Here is a 21663-nt window from a genome sequence, read left to right as displayed (position 1 = left end):
GATGGATGTGAATAGACCCCGGGGCCGTAGTGTTTACTAGTGGCTTCTCTCATGAAAGCAAGTAGACGGTGGGTGAACAAATTACCGCTGAGCAATTGATAGAACTATGCAGAGTCGTGACGATATCTATTGCAATGATTATTTCTATAGGCATGACGTCCAAAACAAGTAAACCGATACTTTCTGCATCTACTACTATTACTCCACACATCGACCGCTATCCAGCATGCATCTAGTGTATTAAGTCCATAAGAACAGAGTAACGCCTTAAGCAAGATGACATGATGTAGAGGGATAATCTCAAACCAATGATGAAAACCCCATCTTTTTACCCTTGATGGCAACTGCTTGATGTGTGCCTTGCCGCCCCTACTGTCACTGGGAAAGGTCACCACATGGCAGAACCCAAAACCAAGCACTTCTCCCATTGCAAGAATCATAGATCTACTTGGCCAAACAAAACCCAAGACTCGGAGAGACTTACAAGGATATCAAATCATGCATATAAGAAATCAGCAAAGACTCAAATATGATCACAAGTCCACAATTCATCGGATCTCGACAAACACACCGCCAAAGAAGATTACATCGGATAGATCTCCATGAAGATCATGGAGAACTTTGTATTGAAGATCCAAGAGAGAGAAGAAGCCATCTAGCTACTAACTACGGACCCGTATGTCTGAAGTGAACTACTCACGAGTCATTGGAGGGGCGATGATAATGATGAAGAAGCCCTCCACCTCCAAGGTCCCCTCCGACAGGGCACCGGGAAGGGTCTCCAGATGCGATCTCGCGGAAACGGAATCTTGCGGCGGCGGAAAAGTATTTTCGAGGCTCCCCTGATTTTTTGCGGAATATTTGGGAACATATAGGCGCAAAACCTAGGTCAGGAGGCGGCCAGGGAAGCCACAAGCTTGCCCACCGCCGCCTCCCCTGGTGGCGGAGTGGGCCCTTGTGGGCTCCCTAGGGCCCACCTGGCCTGGCCCAAAGGTTCCCTGGTCTTCTTTCGTTCGGGAAAAAATCATTTCGGGGATTTTATTCCGTTTGGACTCTGTTCCAAAAGAGTCAAAAACACGGAAAAACAGGAACTCGCACTTGGCACTGAATCAATATGTTAGTCCCCAAAAAGATATAAAAAAGGTACATAAAACATACAAAGAAGACAAGATAACAGCATGAAACCATCAAAAATTATAGATACGTTTGAAACGTATCACTGCCCGCCTCTTGTTTCCCGCTGTAAGCAGTTCCCATCCGATCTAACATTCAGTTTTCTTATCCTAGATCCGTTCTGCCATGTTAACTTGATATAGCGTAACCACTGTTCTCCTCCATAAGCAGTCTAGTAGCCGAGTTGGCAAGCATATCCAACCTTATTGCAAGGGATCCTGGGTGTAAGTCCTAGGCAACACAATTTTTGCGTGTGGTATTTTAATTTTTTCCTACACGCTACGCTTTGCCCGCAGCCACACTTTGGCCATGATATAGGTTAGTCTGGTGGACACCGCCACACTATGCGATCCAGGCGACGAGGGGATTGAATCCCTGGGAGCCCTTTTATTGTTTCGTTGTTTCAATATTTTATGAGGAAGAATAGCTCGACCAGTGCACATCATAGTAACTCTGCACTCTTTGGACCGTGCCCTGTTTCGGCCCGCGTAGGTTTTTTTTAACGCCTCCGATTTATTTCTTTTTCACAAAAGCATTGATTTTTAAACTACCGTAGATTTTAAACCGTGCGTCGGATCGGAGCAAGTTGTATATGTAAAACATGTAGAATTTCAAGTAGATTAATAATTTCCAACTCTCATGCATGTTTAGAGCTGTTATCCTTGTTGTTTGCCTCGTTTTACATGACACCATGCTAAAAACGGTTTAATTCATAGCCAGTGATCTGTAGCTCTGTTGGAGATGTTCCATATATTTAAATGGACTAGAACGACACGTAGAATCATGTCAACCCCTTTATTTTGCTGTTTAACAAACATAAAATGTGTTTGGGTCAAATCTGGATAGATTTAGAAAGTAACAAATGGGGTCATTTTGGAGATGCTATATGTCGTTTCCGACCTCATTTAAAATGCCTAGAGAGGTGGTTTAATTACGCTTCACCTCTTGCCATGTTTAACAACATTTAATGTTATCGTGTACCTAAACAAGAGTGAACTAAATAATTCGCATGTGGAGTTTCGTCAATATGCAAATTGCTGTATAGTTGCATATTGAGCTTCACTTAATGTGTAGTGTTTAGTTTGGAGTGAATTGCCATGTCATGCCTTGCATTAGACCGTTCATGCATCATATGTGATGTGCATTATGTCGTGAATGTGCCATGGTGAATATCGTGTGTTGATGCTTGTTTCCGGTTTGTTTCGTCTCGATAGAGTTCCGCAAGCGTGTTAGAAAGTGAGGACTCGTTCGACTACATCGGTTCGTCTGCGTCACAAAATCATTTTTCTTCCAAGAGGGATCTCAGGCAAGATGACCATTTCCCTAGATACCATTACTTTCATTGCCATGCTAGTTTTATCGTTTCTATCGTTATGTCTCACTGCCTACCACTTGTTAAATGTCAGCCTCTCAACATTGCCGTGAAAACCTTCAACATGTTCTCAACCTAGCAAACTACTGATTGGCTATGTTACCGCTTGCTTAACCATGTGTTAGCGTTGCTAGTTGCAGGTGCAGTTGCTTCCATGTGATAACATGGGTTCCTTGTTATATCACCATATTAAATGCTATTGAACTTAATGCACCTATATATTTGGTAAAAGGTGGAAGGCTCGGCTTTTCTAGCCTGGTGTTTTGTTCCACCTTTGCCCCCTTAGTTTCGGCTATCGGTGTTATGTTCCATAATTGAATGCTCCTAACACGATCAGGGTTCTTATGGGGACCCCCTAGATAATTCGTTTTAGATTAAACCTGGTCTGGCAGGGCCCAACATTGGTACTATATTTGCCCAACATAATAATTCTGTTAATACTGAAAAGCATAGGGAGTTAGCGCTACCCGAGAAGTAATTCAACATAATACAGGGAGGGCTAGTGCTGATGGTGCTGGTCCAAAACAGAGCACTGTGCGGGGCCAACCCAGGGCAACTTGGGTGATTTCTATCAGGCCACCGTACGCGTGCTTATCCGTCGTGTCCTGAGAACGAGATACGCGGCTCCTATCGGGATCGTCGACACGTCGGGTGGCCTTGCTGGATTAGTTTTACCTTTGACGAATGTCTTGTGCATCGGGATTCCGGTGATGCTTTGGGTAATCCCAGAGTTGAGGTTTTCCACTAAGGAGTCCAACGAGATCGCGAGCTTCATGATCGAGGATTTCTATGCGGCTTGTGGTAATTTGTGATGGACTAGTTGGAGCACCCGTGCAGGGTTAAATCTTTTGGAAAGCCGTGCCCGCGGTTATGTGGAAACGTGGAAACTTTGTTTAACACTGGTTCTAGATAACTTGAAGTTAACTTAATTAAAACTTTCCAACTGAGTGCGTAACCGTGACTGTCTCTTTCGTGAGCTCCTTCTCCGATCGAGGACACGGTGGGGTTATGTTTGACGTAAGTAGGTGTTCAGGATCATTCTTTTGATCATCAGTAGTTCATGTCCGCTATGCGTAGACCACCCCTCTTTATTCTTGTACTCGTAAGTTAGCCACCTCATATAAATGCTTAGTCGCTTGTTGGAGCCTCACCACTTAACCATATCTCACCCATTACGCTTTGCTAGTCTTGATACCTTTGGAAATGAGATTGCTGAGTCCCCTGTGGCTCACAGATTACTACAACACCAGTTGCAGGTGCAGGTAAAGGGTTACTTGACGTGAGCACGTTGATTGTTCATTTGGAGTTTCTTTTTCTTCTTCATCGATCTTGGATGGATTCCAGGCCGGCAGCCTGGGATAGCAAGGATGGACGTTGTTCTTTTGTCGTTTGTTTTCGTCCGTAGTCGGACCCTGCTCTTCTTCATGATGTTTATGTATTGTACTGATGTGGCTTTGATGTAGCTTGTGGCGAGTGTAAGCCAATTCCATATATCTCATATTTTCAGTACATGTACTTGTAACGATATCCATTCTTGCGAAACGACGAGATGCGCTTTTATCCCTGTCGAGGCCCTCGTGCCAAAATAAGGATAGGATCGCATCTTGGGCGTTACACCCGCGCCAAACTTTGGATGCTTTGTATGCCTTTTATACCTTTTTTGGGACTAACTTATTAATTCAGTGCCAAGTGCCAGTTCCTGTTTTTTCCGTGTTTTTGACCCTTTTCAGAGAGGATTTTAAATGGTGTCCAAACGGAATAAAACTTCCGAAAAGATTTTTTCCGGAACAGAAGATACGCACGAGACTTGAGAACCAAGGCAGGGGCCACCAGGGGACCCCACAAGCCCCCTAGGCATGGCCAGGGGGGCACCTAGCAGGCTTGTGGCCCCCCTGTGGCTCATCTGCCCTACCTCTTCCACCTATAAATTCCTGAAAAATCAAAAACTGCGCGAGAGATCCACGAAAATACTTTTCCGCCGCCGCAAGCTTCTGTCTCCGCAAGATCCCATCTGGGGCACGTTCTGGTGCCCTCCCAGAGGGGGGATTCGGATACGGAGGGCTTCTTCATCAACATCATGACCTCTCCGATGATGCGTGAGTAGTTCCCCATAGACCTTCGGGTCCATAGCTAGTAGCTAGATGGCTTCTTCTCTCTCTTGGATCTTCAATACAAAGTTCTCCATGATCTTCATGGAGATCTATCCGATGTATTCTTCTTTGCGGTGTGTTTGTCGAGATCCTATGAATTGTGGATTTATGATCAGATTATCTATGAATCTTATTTGAGTTTGTTCTGATCTCTTATATGCATGATTTCATATCCTTGTAATTCTCTTCGAGTTGTGGGTTTTGTTTGGCCAACTTGATCTATGATTCTTGCAATGGGAGAACTATTTGGTTTTGGGTTCATACCGTGCGGTGACCTCACCCAGTAATAGAAGGGGTAGCGAGGCACGCATCATGTTGTTGCCATCAAGGGTAAAAAGATGGGGTTTACATCATTGGTTTGAGTTTATCCCTGTACATCATGTCATCTTGCATAAGGTGTTACTCTGTTCGTCATGAACTCAATACACTAGATGCATGTTGGATAGCGGTCGATGTGTGGAGTAATAGTAGTAGATGCAGAAAGTATCGGTCTACTTGTGTCGGACGTGATGCCTATATGTATGATCATTGCCTTAGATATCGTCATGACTTCGCGCGGTTCTATCAATTGCTCGATAGTAATTTGTTCACCCACCGTAATATTTGCTATTTTGAGGGAAGCCTCTAGTGAACACTATGGTCCCCAGGTCTACTTCACATCATATTTTCAGCCTTACACTTTTACTTCGTTGCTCTTTCCGCCTTTAGATCTCACTTTGCAATCAGACAACCCCTTTATAGCGTTGGGTGCAAGCTTGTTTGTGTTTGCGCAGGTACTCTGGACACCTGGCTTTGATTCTCCTACTGGATTGATACCTTGGTTCTCAAAATTGAGGGAAATACTTACTGCTCCTATGTTGCATCACCCTTTCCTCTTCAAGGGAAAAACCAACGCAAGCTCAAGAGGCAGAAAAAATAATTCTGGCGCCGTTGTCGGGGAGGATCAAGTTCTAGGTGAAGCTCATCCAAGTAAGTGTCGCAAACTCATCTCTTGCATTTACTTTTTTGCCTCTCGTTTTCCTCTCCCCCACTTCTGAAAAACAAAATTTACAAAAATATTTGCCTTTTTCGTTTGCCTTTTTCGTGCGCCCTTTTCTCTCGCTTGCTTCTGTTCGCTTGTGTGCTTGTTTGCTTGAAGAAGTCACCATGATTGAAAACACCAAACTTTGTGACTTCTCGAATACTAATAATAATGATTTTGTTAGTACTCCGATTGCTCCCGCCACTAGTGCGGAATCATATGAAATCAATGTTGCTTTGCTGAATCTTGTTATGAAAGAGCAATTCTCCGGCCTTCCTAGTGAAGATGCCGCATCCCATCTTAATACCTTCATTGAGCTTTGTGATATGCAAAAGAAGAAAGATGTGGATAATGATGTACTTGAATTGAAGCCTTTTCCTTTCTCGTTGCGATATCGAGCAAAAACTTGGTTTCCGTCTTTGCCCAAAAATAGTATTGATTCTTGGAGCAAGTGCAAAGATGCTTATATATCCAAATATTTGCCGCCGGCTAAGATTATCTCTCTCTGTAATGATATCATGAATTTTAAGCAACTTGATCATGAACATGTTGCACAATTTGGGAGAGAATGAAATTGATGATTAGAAATTGTCCCGCTCATGGCTTGAGTCTTTGGATGATTATACAAATCTTCCACGCTGGCTTGAATTTCGCTTCTAGAAATATCTTGGACTCCGCCTTAGGTGGAACGTTCATGGAAATCACGTTAGGAGAAGCCACAAAACTCCTAGACAATATCATGACAAACTACTCTAAGTGGCACACTGAAAGGTCGCCTACTAGTAAAAATGTACACGCTATAGAAGAAATTAACTCGTTGAGTGCTAAGATGGATGAGTTAATGAATTTGGTTGCTAGTAGAAGTGCTCTTTTAGATCCTACTGATATGCCCTTGTCTTCCTTGATTGAGAGTAGCAACGCTAGCTTGGACGTTAATTTTGTTGGTAGGAATAATTTTGGCAACATAAATGCTTTTAGAGGAAACTATGTTCCTAGGCCTTTTCCTAGTAACCCCTCTAATAACTTTGGCAACTCCTACAACAATACTCATGGAAATTACGATAGATTATCCTCTGATCTAGAGAGTAATATCAAAGAGTTTATCAACTCGCAAAAGATTTTCAATGAGTCCATAGAGGAAAAACTACTCAAAATTAACGATTTGGCTAGGAGCGTTGATTTAATGTCTAGTGATATTTTTGCTTTGAAAGTTAGATGTGCTCCTCCCAAGATCAATATGGATGAAACTTTGAAAGCTATGCGTGTTTCCATGAGTGAGAGCAAAGAAAGAACCGCCCAAATTCGTGCTAGACATGAATGGCTTAAAAAGGCGTGTTCTCATGATAAGAATCACGATGATCTTAAAGTTCTTGGTGTGACTCCCATCGAGTCTTTGTTTTCTAGTGTCAAACCTAATGATGATGGGGCTGGATATGAATCCACTTTGGTTGAAAAACGCCCCAATGATTCGGAGTCCATCTATCTTGATGCTAAAAGCATTAAAAGTGGAGTAGAAGGAATCAAAACTTTGAGTAGTAACGAAACCACTACTTCGGATTTCAAGGAATTCAATTATGATAGTTGCTCCTTGATTGAATGCATTTCCTTGATGCAATCCATGATAAACTCTCCACACGCTTATAGCCAAAACAAGGCCTTTACCGATCATATAGTCGAAGCTATGATAAAATCTCTTGAAGAGAAACTTGAGTTGGAAGTTTCTATCCCTAGAAAGCTTCATGATGAGTGGGAACCTACTACCAAAATCAAAATCGAAAACTATGAATGCAATGCTTTGTGTGATTTGGGTGCTATTGTTTCCGCGATTCCGAAGTCTTTATGTGATGTTCTAGGTTTTAGTGAGATTGATGAGTGTTCTCTTAATTTGCATCTTGCAGATTCTACTGTCAAGAAACCCATGGGAAGGATCAATGATGTTCTTATTATTGCAAATAGGAACTATGTACCCGTGGATTTCATTGTGCTTGATATTGATTGCAATCCTACATGCCCTATCATTCTTGGTAGACCTTTCCTAAGGACTATTGGTGCTATCATCGATATGAAGGAAGGGAATATTAGATTTCAATTTCCTTTAAAGAAAGGCATGGAGCATTTTCCTAGAAAGAAAATAAGATTGCCTTATGAATCCATGATGAGGGCTACTTATGGTTTGAGCACCAAAGACGACGATACGTGATTCTATCGCCTTATGCCTAGCTAAGGGCGTTAAACAATAGCGCTTGTTGGGAGGCAACCCAATGAATTTATCTTTTTCTTTCTGTTTTGTTGCGTCCACACCATCATAATTCTGTTATGATTGTGTTTTTTGTGTTTCTTTTGGTGTTTGAGCCAAGCAAAACCTTTATGACTAGTCTTGGTGATGGTTGTTTGATCCTGCTGGAAAAAGACAGAAACTTTTCGCTCACGAAATGATTTTTCATTTTTATTCAGAAAGAGCTTATGAGTTAATTATTTTTGCAGCTGGTTGATATGCCTTTTTCCTAGGATGTCGTAATGTTTGAGAGTCTTTGAGGTACCAGAAGTATACAGATTGCTACAGATTGGTCTATTTTGACAGATTCTGTTTTTGTTGAGTTGGTTGCTTGTTTTGATGAAACTATGGATAGTATCGGGGGGTACTAGCCATGGAAAAGTGAGAATACAGTAATCTAACACCAATATAAATAGGAATCAATATTGCTACAGTAACTAAAGAGGTGGTAGTTTGTTTTCTTGTGCTAATGATATCACGAGTTTCTGTTTAAGTTTTGTGTTGTGAAGTTTTCATGTTTTGGGTGATGTTCTCATGGACAAAGGGCTAAAGAGTGGAAAGAGCTCAAGCTTGGGGATGCCCAAGGCATCCCAAGCCAAATTCAAGGACACCAAAAATCCTAAGCTTGGGGATGCCCCGGGAAGGCATCCCTTCTTTCATCTTCAACCCATCGGTAACATTACTTGGAGCTATATTTTTATTCACCACATGGTATGTGTTTTGCTTGGAGCGTCTTGTATCGTAGGAGTCTTTTATTTTTGTTGTGTCACAATCATCCTTGCTGCAGACCTTTTGAGAGAGACTTGCACTCATCGTGAATTTGCTAGAATACTCTTTGTGCTTCACTTATATCTTTTGAGCTAGACAATTTTGCTCTATGTGCTTCACTTAGATCTTTTAGAACACGGCGGTGCGTACCTTGGTAGTTGGCTTGTTCTATGAAAGTAGTCCCAAAGGTGATAGGTACCCAAAGAGGATACAATAAAACTTCCACCTTCATGTGCATTGAGAAGAAAGAGAAGTTTGATTCCTCTCAATTAATTTTGAGACGTGGAATTGGTAATATTAAGTTATGTTAGTAGGGTGTTGTGAATCTAGAAATACTTGTGTTGAAGTTAGTGATTCCCGTAACATGGGCGTATGGTGAACCGCTATGTTAGGAAGTCGGAGCATAATTGATCTATTGACTGCCATCCTTTGTGTTGCGGTCGGGATCGCGCGATGGTTAACACCTACCAACCCTTCCCCTAGGAGTAAGCGTTTAGCACTTTGTTTCGATTACTAACAAAAACTTTCGCAACAAGTATGTGAGTTCTTTATGACTATTGTGAGTCCATGGTATAGATGCACTTCCACCTTTCACCATTGCTAACCTCTTTAGTACCGCGCAATTTTCTCTGGTGCACAAAACCACCATATGCCTTCCTCAAAACAGCCACCATACCTACCTACTATGGCATTTTCATAGCCATTCCGAGATATATTGCCATGCAACTCCCACCGTTCCGTCTCATGAATTGTGCCGTCACACTCATATTGCCATTGCATGATCGTAAGATAGCTAGCGAGATGATTCAACGTCATACGCCAAGCTAGATCGTTGCACATCCCGGTACACTGCCAGAGGCATTTCTTATAGAGTCATGATCGTTCTAAGCTTTGAGGTGTGAGTAAATAAAAGTGTGATGATCATCATTATTAGAGCATTGTCCCATGTGAAGAAATTAAAAAAGGAGGCCAAAGTTGCCCACAAAAAAAAGATATGGAAAGAGGCCAAAGAGCCCAAACAAATAAATAAATAAAATTAAAAAAAGAGAGATAGAGAGAAGGGACAATGCTACTATCTCTTTCCACAGTTGTGCTTCATATTAGCACCATGTTCTTCATGATTGAGAGCCTCTCGTTTTGTCACCACCATATCCTAGTGGGAATCTTTATTATATAACTTGGCTTGTATATTCCAATGATGGATTCCTGAAAATTGCCCTAGGTCTTCATGAGCAAGCAAGTTGGATGCACACCCACTAGTTCTCCTTTTGAGCTTTCACATACTTATAGCTCTAGTGCATCCTTTGCATGGCAATCCCTACTCATTCACATTGATATATATTAATGGGCATCTCCATAGTCCTTTGATACACCGAGTCAATGTGACCATCTCCTCCTTTTTGTCTCACAACCACAACCACACTATATTCCACCATAGTGCTATATCCATGGCTCACGCTCATGTATTGCGTGAGAGTTGAAAAAGGTTTGAGAAAGTAAGAGTGCGAAGACAATTACTTGACCAATATCGGGGTTGTGCATCATTTAAATTAGTTGTGTGGAGATGATGGAGCATAGCCATACTATATGATTTTGTAGGGATAAATTTCTTTGGCCTTGTTATTTCAAAAGTTCATGATTACCTTGCTAGTTTGCTTGAAGTACTATTGTTTTCATGTCAACTAGCGGTGTGTCCTCCGCATTTGCGCGGCTAGATTCTACTAAAGATGTATTACTCCTGTTATAGAGATTGTCTCAAATACTCCACTTGGACCATTGTTTGTGATATGTACACGCTTTATTCTCTCTAAAACAATACTATGAAAACAAACCATTGTGCAATATTCCTTGATGTAACCAAGCTAACGTGTTAACATATTCATAGTCATTGTTAGATATGTTAAAATGTACACATTTTATCGATGGCTTTTATGATTCATTGTGTTTGTATAATCAAAAATCAAAGGAGTATCATATTGAGAGGACACTTTTTAAAATCCTTCTACATAATTTTAAAAAGTTAAATCTAAACATTATTATCTCATATACATTTTTCTCTCTCTTTATTCACTTCCAGAATATTAGTCGTATTGCAATTATGTAGGTTTTCTTGTGTAATGTCTTGCATTTACACCCATCACCTTATTTTTGATTAAATGTGTTCATATATCAACATATAGTTTTCATTTAGTAGTTAAGTACAACTAACATGACTTACCACATATTTGATACCATTATTTGAAATGAATAATGGTGTCGATGATGGCTGTCCCTTGAAAAATATTTACAGTTATCGCTTCAATGTACGTATATCATGTTACTTCCTTCGGATTTACATGCAACCACCCGCATAGCATATTGGAACAATCTTACATTTTCCCCAATTTCACACATATTCAATTATTGTTCATCTTAATTTACTTCAGATAGTTCTTAATATGAGAAATATATTAAAAAATATTTGTTTAAACTTTACTCTCTTCAACAGTCCCATCCAACTTTACTCTCTTCCACATATAGTACATCTTTTCTAGGTTCTGTTAATCAAAGCAATCAATGAATGTTGATACGTTTGTCGTGTATCTTTATTCTCTTAATTAGTTTAGTTAGGTTTTGCAAAATAATATAGTTCACTTACGACCATGGACATGAAACATGTAAAAAATCACTGGATCTTACATTGCACTTCCACCTTTAGTTATTTCTATCGTCTTGAGTTAACCGTGAAATTCAAGCCTGAATGTGTGTCAAACTTTTATTAATTTTAATATAATGCTTTTGTCCCAATTTGGTGGATTTTTCTCGGTTTGTACCTACTCACTCTATGTGATTCATTAGAATTTGTCGATCTAATAGTTATTGAAATATTCTAATTAGACATTGCGGGCGTAAGATGTCTATATCCTTGTATTTCTCATAAATACCAATGTATATTACCTATACATAAAGAAGAATTTGGTCTTAGATTAATGTCTGCCCTAAGTGATGTCAATTTTTTTGTCATCTTAAATAAATGTGCAAACATATGTTCTCGAAAATGCCCGCAATTTTGATTTTTACAATAAAAATTGGTAGTCTATATTTTTCAATTGAATGATTTTCCGGCCTGCCTATATAGTGGTGTTTTTTATGTTATAGCTACATAGTTATCCACCAGTTTTGTGTTTGCACGTAGGTAGTAGTAATAACATTTTACTTGTAGATCTTATATGAATTTATTGACATAAAAAATCGTGACATGTTACATTAATATATTAAAAGCCTGCATGCATGTACTTATGCAGGACATGTTACATAGTATTCCAAAAGCATAGTATATTGATTATTATCTAGGGAAAGGTAACTCTAAGGTTTAGATTAAGTTAATCATCTCAGTCGATTGTATATTTGATTATAAAAATACATCTAATAACCTGTTACTTCGTCGATGGTGACATTGAGAATCAACATCGCGTCTGATTTACCCCTCAAAAAATATCCGTCTCATTTGTAGAGCATGTAAACAAAAACAAAGATAGTTTTATTATTTGAAAAATATGTGATTAATTAGATATTGCTGATTGCTAAGAAAAAGAATTAGATGATGTTGACATCATCCATTATGTGAGAAACACAAATTCTGCACGTACGCGTTTCATGGATGGCTGTCCGTAACATGACATCAACCTTGCCGGTTAAGTTTTTTTCGCAAGTGTTAAGAAAAGTTCTGTACAGCCGGCCGTAAACCGACTGATTAGCTGCCTTGTATTTTGTAGAAAGCTGCCGCGTATCCTAAACCAACATGTATAGGAATTTTTCTTTGTAAATATGGTTAAACCTTGCACGTGTCAGATTCTTAAAATTGTAAACATTATTGACCATAAAAAGGAAAAGACCTGATTGCTTACATTACGTGTTTTCTTTCCTTGTTTTTTCTGTTTTCTAATTATATTTCTAAAATATTTTCCTTGTGAAGATCGGATGTTTTTTTAACCTAGACGTGTATTTTGGTTGTACCCAGTACGTGTTGGGTGCTAGAAATTGCATGTAATAATGTTGTATATAAACTTTCAGATGTTTTAATCTCAACCACAATAATCTAAATTGACAGATCCTATATTATTAGCATACATCTCAACCACAATAATCTAAATCGACAGATCCTATATTATTAGCACTAGCAAAAGAACCCGTGCGTTGCAACGGCAGAAAAAAGAATACACACTTTTAACCCAATAACCATGACTCAAGACCTTAGTAGGCCCATGTTTTTCAGTTCCACATGGCATCACATTTGTGTTGTCGATAGTGGCCTCAATGCTCACACAATGAAAACGCGTTTGATTATGGTCAGTCTTAAGGTCTCTTTTTTTTCTCTCTCTCTGAGAAAAACATACAATATGTTCAGTATGCTTAGTTACAGAGGGAGTATACACCAACTCGATGCATATTTAATGAACGAATCAAAAAATAAAAGCATGAAAGAATATTGAGTACAAGTATTTCAAACAATTTAAATCCATGTCTTGTGAACTTATATTATTAATGAACATATAATAAATAAACATGGATATGAACTTACTTGATGTTTCAAGTTGCATGGTCTCTGTTCTCCTCGATGATGCCACACAAAAAATTGCATTATGATGAAAATGACAAAGTATGTTTTGTTAATTAATGATAGCATATGCATAAGAGCATTATTTTTTATCTTGCTGATATATGTGTTTGCATTTGTAATCCAAGTGAAGTCTTAATTTGGTTGCAAACATATTAGACAGCTCCATCAAAAACAATCAATTTGTAAGTACATGCATACCAAATGTTCAAGGTTGCGTATCAACTTCGATATTCTTACAAAAATCATTGCAAAACAATTTATATATATGAAAAATCAAAGCTAAGCCATTTGTTTACGTAAAGCTTGTATAAACAACATTATAATATTTTTATATATTAGAAACTTTTTTTTGTGTGTGACATCAGAAACATTATTTAGTTTTGATGTCAACATCCAACAGACCCATGCATACATGCATGCACATCCTTGCCATTGCAGGACTTACAATCGAGCACCAAATCACATCACACCAAAACTTGGACATCCAAATTAGCTGTGAGCAGCATCAACTTGTTGAACTACCCTACCTATATATGTACGCAAACACACATCCTAGGTCCAAGGAACTACTCTACCAAGCCTAGCTAAAATCAGGAATTAGATCAGGACGAGAGCGGAAGAGCAGATGTGGATCTGCTAGTGGTGGTAGGAGAGGAGGGCGACGACGCATCGGCGGATGATGTAGAGCCTGGCCTTGTGCTCCCTCAGCATCCTGCTCGGCCCTCCTGATCCTGACCTGGATCCTCTTCCTCCCCGGTGCTTGTTGCCGCCATGGCTCTTCACCTTGTACTCCATCTCGAGTTAGAACGAGCGCAGGGTACGTGATTGAGCTCGCTAGGCTCTGCACTTGCACTGCTACAAGATGTGGATCTACCTCTGCTCATCTGCTGTGTGGCTGTGGGCTTATGGCCAAATGCCCAGCGTTTGTATGCTTATATAGCATGGAAATGGCGAGCTGGGAGAGAGGGGTGGGCATGCTTTGCCTACTTGCGCACTCGATCCCCTCTAAGCGGCGGCTGCCGCGGCCCAGACTAGCGAGGCGCTGCAGCTCCCCGTCCTCGGCCCCGAGCGGGACGACCTAGCACGCGCAGGCCATGGCAGCTCCGGCGAGCAGGAACTGGCGAGGCCCGCTGAGTCCTGTGACGCAGAGAGGAGGAGAGGTCGGCTGAGGGCTGGGGCGGCCGATGCGGGAGGCTGTGGCTGGCCTGGCGCGGCTGGTCAACGCGGGGATCGGGCGAGGCGCTCGACCTGGACCCCGATCCAGGAGCGAGGCGAGGCGAACGCCCTGCTCGGCTGACCCGATCCAGAACGGGGCGACGAGGACTGGCAGCAGGGATCCGCGGCGGAAGGAGACTGGCGGCTGGCGGAGCTTGGGCGGCGGCAGCTGCTGCGCGGTGCGGCGGGGCACCTCAGGCACGGGAGGTCGAGCTGAGGCTGCTCGCTCCGATGGGGAGGCAGGGAGGCGCAGCTTCGATGGGTTATTTTTTTTCTCTTGCACGTACCGATTCGTTGACTTACCTGAGGATTGCGGGTTGATTAGCTAAATCAACAGGGGCTTTTTTGTAAAAGTCACATGATGGACGACAGAGGCAGTCGACGCTTTATTATTAGGGAGAGATATGTGGAACCAAGTACGCCTAGAAAAATCAATATAAGTGTGCCTTGAGGAATCCTTGATTAGTTCAAGTATAGCGTATGTCTCGTGGACACCTTCCCTCGGTCTTACATTAATGCTCACGATGTGGACATGCATGTGAACAGGAATCATGCATACATGTACTTCTGCATACGTGTACTTTAAAACTAATCCTGATCATTCTTTCAAGCTCTTTTTTACTGTTACATCTTAGCCACTCGTTTTCTATCGTTTTAAGTATATAATAGATAGATAGATAGCAAACTATTGTTTTGAATCTTACGGATCTGAACATTCATGTCACATGAAAGAAGTTACAGAGGACAACTATGCTAGGTAGCATTCCACATCAAAAATTCAGTCTTTATCACTTCCGTGTTCGAGGACGAGCAGGAGTTAAGCTTGGGGATGCTTGATACGTCTTCAACGTATCTATAATTTTTGATAGTTCCATGCTATTATCTTGTCAAACTATGGATGTTTTGTATGCCTTTTATATCTTTTTGGGACTAACTTATTAAGTCAGTGCCAAGTACCAATTCCTGCTTTTTCCGTGTTTTTGACCCTTTTCAAAGGAGGATTTTAAACGGTGTCCAAACGAAATAAAACTTCCAAAAAGATTTTTTCGGAACATAAGATACACACGAGACTTGAGAACCAAGGCAGGGGCCACCAGGGGACCCCACAAGCCCCCTAGGCGCGGCCAGGGGGCCCGCGCCTAGTAGGCTTGTGGGCCCCCTGTGTCTCGTCTGCCCTACCTCTTCCGCCTATAAATTCCAAAAAAATCCAAAACTGCGTGAGAGATCCACGAAATACTATTCGCCACCGCAATCTTCTGTCTCCGCAAGATCCCATCTCGGGCACGTTCTGGTGCCCTGCCGGAGGGGGATTCGGATACGGAGGGCTTCTTCATCAACACCATGACCTCTCCGATGATGCGTGAGTAGTTCAACATAGACCTTCAGGTCCATAGCTAGTAGCTAGATGGCTTCTTCTCTCTCTTGGATCTTCAATACAAAGTTCTCCATGATCTTCATGGAGATCTCTCCGATGTAATCTTCTTTGCGGTGTGTTTGTCGAGATCCGATGAATTGTGGATTTATGATCAGATTATCTATGAATCTTATTTGAGTTTCTTCTGATCTCTTATATGCATGATTTCATCTCCTTGTAATTCTCTTCGAGTTGTGGGTTTTGTTTGGCCAACTTGATCTATGATTCTTGCAATGGGAGAAGTGCTTGGTTTTGGGTTCATACCGTGCGGTGACCTCACCCAGTGACAGAAGGGGTAGCGAGGCACGCATCTTGTTGTTTCCATCAAGGGTAAAAAGATGGGGTTTTCTTCATTGGTTTGAGTTTATCCCTGTACATCATGTCATCTTGCTTATGGCGTTACTCTGCTCATCATGAACTCAGTACACTAGATGCATGCTGGATAGCGGTCGATGTGTGGAGTAATAGTAGTAGATGCAGAAAGTATCGGTCTACTTGTCTCGGACGTGATGCCTATATGTATGATCATTGCCTTAGATATCATCATGATTTTGCACGGTTCTATAAATTGCGCAACAGTAATTTGTTCACCCAGTGTAATATTTTCTATTTTGAGAGAAGCCTCTAGTGAACACTATGGTCCCCGGGTCTACTTCACATCACATTTTCAGCCTTACACTTTTACTTCGTTGCTCTTTCCGCCTTCAGATCTCAGTTTGCAATCAATCTTGAAGGGATTGACAACCCCTTTATAGCATTGGGTGCAAGCTCGTTTGTGTTTGCGCATGTACTCTGGACACCTGGCTTTGATTCTCCTAGTGGATTGATACCTTGGTTCTCAAAACTAAGGGAAATTCTTACTGCTCATGTGCTGCATCACCCTTTCCTCTTTTTTTTTGACCGGCTACTGTAGGGAAAACCCCCCACAACCTTTTTTCTTTTATTCCCATATATAAGAGAAGTATGTACAAGGAGAAATTAGAATGTACAAATGGGAAGAGGAGCTAAAGCTACAAACCTCAAGGAGGCAAAAAGGAAACCCATTTAAGGAGACCATCCCTGAAACTAGCCTTAATTCTATGAGCTAAGAGGGAAATGTCATGGATGAAGCCAGATCTCCATTTTCTGAACTTTGGCTGCTCCTGGTTAAAGACCTTTGCATTTCTGATAGTCCAGATGTTCCAACATGCAGTGAAGACCACCTCAGCAAAGAAGGGGTTATGGAAGTCTCTTTTAGCAGCGATAGTAGCACTCCACATGGATGGACCCTGCCATGTGATCTACAGGTAATTCCAGACCCTGGTACTGAAAAGACAGGTGAAGAATAAGTGATCTGTGTCTTCCTTGACTCGAGCATGGCATAGAACACAGAGATTGGAGTCGGAAACATTCCAGTGACGCCGTTCAAGCATGTCTTGAGTGTTAAGCCTGTCCATGATGAGCATCCAGGCAAACATCTTAATCTTCATGATACAACAGCTTTTCCACATCCAGTTGAGTAAAGGGTTTGGTGTAATACTGCTGTGAATGTGAGTGTAGTATCTCTTGGCTGTGTAGGCCTTAGCATCTTTTCCCCATACCCATCTGTCAGAGGCCTGATGATCAATATCCAGGTCTTGAAGCAAAGATTGGACTGAAAGCAGCTCCTGGTAAGCCTGAGCACACAGTGGCAAGTGGAACATAGAGAGCATGCTGTCATCATACAAGGCTGTAAAGGCCTGTTGAGCTGTGCAGAAAGGATCAGCCACAAAAGAAAAAAGTCTTTGAAATCTAGCAGCCAGGGGCCTAGTGGAGTTTCCAATCAACCAGGAGTCATACCAAAACAGGAAGGAGTCACCCTTGTTAGGCAGAACATATGTAACTGATCTGAATTTGTCAAGCCGTTTACAGATATCCTTCCACCAAAAAGAACCACAAAGGGCAGTTCCCTGAGGTACTGTGTCATGATAGTAAGTGTTCCAAATCAAGTGAACCCATGGGATATCAGCATGATTTAGAAATTTATCAACATGCTTGAGAAGGAGTGCTTCATTCTGGATTGCTAGGTTCATAATACCTAACCCCCGTGTATTTTTAGGTCTGCACACCAGTTGCCAGGCAGCAAGAGAGGGTGCATGATCTTGCCCATTTTTCCTCCATAGACATTGCCTTTGAATTCTTTCAAGCTGCTTCAGTATGCCTGGTGGGATATCCAGACTGCATAGAAAGAAGATATGCACCGAAGATAGTGCTGAGTTCAAATACTGTAACCTTCCCCCCTGAGCTAGAAAAGATGAACTAGCACTGAGTCTTCTTTCCATGTTATCAACCAGTGGCATGAGATCAATGATTCTTGGTTTAGTTGTCCCAACTGGTAGGCCAAGGTATGTGAAGGACAAAGATCCCACTTTGCAGCCAATGGAGTCTGCCAGGTCCTGGAGTTGCTGTGGAGGAGTGTTGACAGGTAGAAGGGCAGATTTGTGATAATTCACCTGTAATCCAGTGGATTGGGAGAAAAGTAAGAGCATTTTCTTGAACTGTAGGAATTGAGGTTTATCGGCAGGTAGGATGATAACGGTATCATCAGCATATTGCACTATGGGGAAGTCCTTCTCATGACAAGGTATGGGCAGCTTAATCAGACCCTCCACCAGCAGTTGGTTAACCAGAGTCTGTAAAAAATCAGCAGCAATTGCAAAAAGCAGTGGGGACATGGGATCTCCCTGCCTGACTCCTTTCTTGCACATAAACTTCTTTCCAGGCACACCATTGATCAGGACCGAAGATGAGCCAAAAGTTAGTAGCTGCTTGACCCAAAGTATCCATTTGTCATTGAAGCCTTTGTGCTTGAGAATCTGAAAAATGAACTCATGTTCCACAGAGTCAAATGCCTTTTCAATATCCAGCTTGAGAATGACTATAGGTTTTTGGATTGATGGCATTGGTGCAGGTACTCCAGAGTCCATCCAACACAATCTTGAATGGTTCTAGACTTCATAAAACCATACTGATTCTTGTGAAGACACTTCACAATCTGCAACTGTAGCCTGTTAGCAATCATTTTGGACAAAAATTTGAGACCCATCCCAGTAAGTGATATTGGTCTGTAATCTCCCACTTGTTCAGGTGATCTCTTCTTGGGAATCAGAGTAATATAAGATGAGTTCATGTTCTCCAGTTGAGCATGACCAGCATGGAAAGCAGCAGCAAGTTGATAAAACTCAGGGGAGATAATGGGCTAGCATTTCTTGAAGAAAAGACCATTAAAACCATCAGGACCAGGAGCTTTGTCAATGGGCATTTCCTAAACAGTCTTGTCCATTTCATACTTAGAAAAATGTTCTGTGAGAATATCCAGACCCTCAACCTTATGAAGCATAAATTGTAAATCAAATGCCATGTTAATACCAAGAGAAGTGCTCATTCTATCCTTAAAAGATGCCCAAAAGCATGCAGCAATTTGATCATGATCAGATATGATGGAACCATCATATAACTTGAGAGATGCAATGGAATTCCTCCTATATCTCTCAGTAGCCATAGCATGGAAGAATTTAGTGTTTTCTTCACCAACTTTAACAAATCTGATAGTGGCTCTCTTTTTCCAGTATAAGCACTGGAGATGCAAAAGTTGCTCCAAGTGTAACTTAACAATTTTCCTAAAGTTAGCCTCTGGTCTGAATAGTGTCCTCAATTCCTCAAGCTCATCCAAACACAACACAACTTGATTACATCTGGAGATGAAAGTTTTCAACTGAGATAGGTTTGTCTGCCACTTTTTCAGAGCCTGCCTAAGATGTTTCATCTTATCCATAATGACAGCAGTAATATGGGTTTTCCTGGAAGGAATGAGCCAGGATTGCTGAACACACTCCATGAAGCCCTCCATTTCAACCCAGTACTTTTCAAAGCGGAATAAGTTGCACTTTGGGATGGAAGTGTTGACAGTGACCACACAAGGAACATGATCAGAAACTGTCTTTGCAAGGGGTAGCACTTGTGTAAGAGGATATGAGGAGATCTAGTTGGCTGATGTGAAAAACCAGTCAAGCTGCTCCAGAAGAGGGGAATCTTGCATATTGGACCAAGTGAAAGATCTGCCTTTAATGGGTAGTTCCAGCAATCCTAGATGCCCAATAATTTCATTGAAGATGAACATGTCATTTACATCAGCCCCATGAAGGTTTCTGTTGTCAGGGGATCTAATGAAATTAAAATCTCCAAGAAGCAACCAATTAGCCCCAGTGGGTATATGAAGATTGTATAGCCAGCTAACAAAAAGATCTCTGGCTTCACCTTGACAAGGACCATAGACATTCACCAAAGTCCAGGATTCACCAGTATGATTTGAGGTAAAGGAGATGATCAAGCCATAGGGTGTGCATTCAACTAATTGACCAGTAAGAACGGAAGAGTTCCAAAGGGTGATAAGCCCCCCTGATGCCCCCCTGGAGGGAGAGTAGGCAAACTGATCAAAGCGTTTGGGACAGAAACACTTGACTGTACAAACTCAATTGACTGCATTTTGGTTTCCTGCAAGCACACCAAAGCAGCTAGGCTCTCATCAATCTTGTTACGGACCGCATGTTGCCTATGGTCCGAATTTAGGCCACGCACATTCCAACACAGCACACGCCAACTTCTCGTAGAACGACTATCCATTGCACAATATATATAGAGCAAATGCAGGGCTATGTAATAGCCTGTGCGACCAAGGTTCAGTTAACCAAAAGACAGAGCAAGCAGAAGTCTCACAGTACATGGAGCCAGTACAGTAACAAATGAACATAAGTGAATTAATCATCAGCAGACGATGGCGCGGATTCAGCAGGATCTTCCATAAGTCGATCCACCGTTAGCTTCTCAGGGGCAATGCCTAGTGACTGCCCAACCTCATGTATCACTGGAATATGAGTGGCAGGAGGTACTTGCACATCATCAAACTCCTGCGAAGGAGCAGGCATTGGCTTGGCCTTGGGCTTCCTCTTCTTGGCGACGTGCGCTGGCAGCTCCTGCAGGATCGGTTTGAAGCCATCGCGCTTGATGGAGCCGCGAGTACATCGACGAACAGAGGAGTCGACGACAGGAGTGGCCTTCTTGCGGGTCCCTTTCTTCGTTGGAGCAGGAGAATGAAAGGATTAGTCCTCCGCAGATGAAGATGGACTGACAGGGATTACCTCCTGCACGGAGAGTGTGCTGCTAGCAGGCTCTGGTGGTGGTAGCGCTGGAGCAGCAGGATCGAAGGCCACCGCCCATGATCGCTTGGGGATCACAATGGGTGCCACCATTGGCATCTGCAGCTGGTGAGGCACGTGCATAGAAGTAGCAGCTCCCATGAGAGCATCAAAAGTACGGGACCAGGATAGAACAGGCAGCAGAGGAGGCCCGTAAACAACCCTGGCAGCCCCAACAAAGAGGTTGTCAGACTGAATGTGAGGAGGTTTATATAGGGCAATCACGAGAGGATTGTCATCTGGCGCCTCCTCCATCCCAAGCACATCCTCCTCCGATTCAGCATCAGGACCCTGGACAACCGGTGCCATGTCAGCATTAGGGGCGAGAGGGTTAGCCACTATCACCTCCAGCTCAGGGGCCGGGGGGTCTTGATCAGCAGGTTCCGCCTCCATGTCACCCTGCGGCTGAGGGTCGAGGTCCACAAGCTCATGAGCCGAGTCAGATGAAGAAGGACTCGGTTG

This window comes from Hordeum vulgare, chromosome 7H, assembly GCF_904849725.1.
Source record: "Hordeum vulgare subsp. vulgare chromosome 7H, MorexV3_pseudomolecules_assembly, whole genome shotgun sequence".
Lineage (NCBI taxonomy): Eukaryota > Viridiplantae > Streptophyta > Magnoliopsida > Poales > Poaceae > Hordeum > Hordeum vulgare.
The sequence above is the reverse complement of the archived record's forward strand: the minus strand, read 5'-3'. Positions refer to the sequence as shown.